Source organism: Phaseolus vulgaris, chromosome 1 (assembly GCF_051622355.1).
Source record: "Phaseolus vulgaris cultivar YP4 chromosome 1, ASM5162235v1, whole genome shotgun sequence".
In the NCBI taxonomy this organism is placed as follows: domain Eukaryota; kingdom Viridiplantae; phylum Streptophyta; class Magnoliopsida; order Fabales; family Fabaceae; genus Phaseolus; species Phaseolus vulgaris.
The window spans coordinates 50,695,161-50,697,647 of NC_143498.1; the positions used below are offsets into that span (position 1 = coordinate 50,695,161).

General features: G+C 20.6%; 1 pseudogene; it reads left to right on the forward strand.

Annotated features, from left to right (window-relative positions):
* Positions 1-371: 371 nt before the first annotated feature.
* On the forward strand, positions 372-698 carry LOC137816094 (bZIP transcription factor 53 pseudogene; annotated as a pseudogene).
* The last annotated feature ends 1,789 nt before the right edge of the window (positions 699-2,487 follow it).

Sequence of the window (2,487 nt, forward strand, 5' to 3'; positions counted from 1 at the left end):
AAAATAATTCTCTTTTTCTCCTTAAACTTAAGTTAATTGTATTTTTTAGTTTTTTAATTTTAAATTCTGTAATTTAGAAAAATTGTTTGTCCTTCACATCTTACAACTAAATGATGTAAAAATAAATTCTAGGAAAATAAACATATAATTGGATACTTGATAAAAGGATTCAAAATTGAAAAAAATATTGTATAAACAATCTTTATTTAATAAGTTGGAGGAAAAAACAATTTTACTTTATAATAAGTCAAAAATATATTCAAAAGTATTTAATGTATGTTAATTAATGTTAAATTTTTCTTATTATTGATATTTATCATTTGACTCTATATATTAATATATTAAATTGAAGTCTCCTTATTAAAAACCAAATGTCTTCTTCTATTGAAGCTTTGTCAAGTTGTGGATACATAGAAGAAGTTTCAGAAATGAAGGAGAAGAAGAGGAAAAAAATGGTTTCGAACCGTGAATCAGCGAGACGGTCACGAATGAGAAAGCAGGAGCAACTACTGAAATTCACCAATGAAGTCAATGATTTGCTAAGTGTAAAGAAGAAGATTGCAAAGTGCATAAAGGAAAAGGAAGAAGCATTTGCTCGAACTGAAGCAGTTAATAATGTTCTCAAGGCTCAGGTTAAAGAATTGATAGAACGATTGTCTTTTTTAAACTCTATCATTCAGGTTGCAGATGTCAAATAGTTATCTCTTCAAATCCTTCACACTAAACCCTTATAGATTCTCACCCAACAAAAAAACTATGTAGTTTATGTTTTCTCTTTTTCTATTTGGCTACATTTGAGTGATTTAATTAAAGTTTCAAATATAACTTTCCTTTTTTCAATGTAGTGATTTAGTTCACCATTTGTATACTTTTAGTTTAATGACTATTATTATTGGAATTTAAATGTGTTTGATTAAATTATTAGCGTGGTTTAGTTAAGTTATAAATAAATAAATACAAAACAAAATGAAAGTTTACTTATGAATCACATTTTAGTACTCACTCAACTCAATTTTCATACACTCACTTCTCATATGTTTAGTATTTTCTATAATTTTTATGTTTTGTTTAAATTAAGGACTAAATTTGAAAAAAAAGTGTGAGAAAAATGAGGTTGTTTTGTGATTGAGATAAATATAATGAAAAAGTGCATAAAAAGTTTTAGAAAGTTTCTTACTGATATAACATGTGTGACTGAAATTATTATTTTTTAATTGATAAAAAAAATATTACAAATTTGTCATTGTACATAAAAGAATGCATATGACTTGTATATTTTGTGAATTTAGGAATAGGGTTATGATTGTTGGGGTTAGGAATATAATTAAGGTTAAAGTTGATGATCGGAGTTATAATTTAGGTTTAAGATTATAGTCATGATTATAATTAAGGTTAAGATTATGAGCAGGATTAAAGTTAGGGTTAGAGGTTAGAGTTATGATTTAGGGATATATTTAAGGACATAGGTTAAGGTTAGGGTTGAGAATTGAAGTTAAAATTTTAACATTATTATTATTATTTGGATATTTACTTTTTATTATATTATTATTGTATACTTTTTTATTATAATTATTTTTTATATTACAATTATATTTATTATTATTATTATTTTATTAATTGTATTAGAGTAAATATATTTTTCATCTTTCGACTGTAATATTATAATTAATATAGTCAAAACTTTAAATCATGTGATACTTGTAGCAAGAAAAAGACTACTGAAATGGATTACTTAAAATAGACAATATATAATAAAATATTTTTGTATACATGAATTTTTTTATATATATATAAAATATGAAAATATAAAAAATAGTTATATTTAATATTTTTCATATTAAAATTTGGTCTTATAATTATAATAAATATTATAATTAATATAAATATAAATATTTCTTTACAAATATTAATTATAATATTTATATTAACTATGAATATTAATTACAATTATAAGATCCAGTTAATATTTATATTAATTATAATATTTAATATTTAATATAATATTTCTATTAATTATAATATTTCTATTAATTATAATATTTATATTAGTTATAACATTTATATTACTTATAACATTTATATTAATTATAAAATTTATATTAATTACAATATTTAGTCTTAATACATATCCTTAAGTTCCACACTCACTCAATATAAACTATCCAGCCTAACAACCACACTAAACTTTTTAATATTATAATTAATATAAGTATTATAATTAATATTAAATATTATAATTATTATTTGTTAATATATGAGTTTTGGTTTAATTCTTCTATTTTTATATTTTTTTTTCATGATGAAATTGTTGTTTGAATGTTAATATAACTGATATGTCAAGTTACATAATAGTTAATAGTTATGTATATCATAAAACCTTTTATAAAAAAAATATTATAATTATTATAAATATTATAATTATTATAATAAATCTCTAACTCAATCACTTACTCAATAATTGTTTCTTCTCAACCTCAATTCTATTTA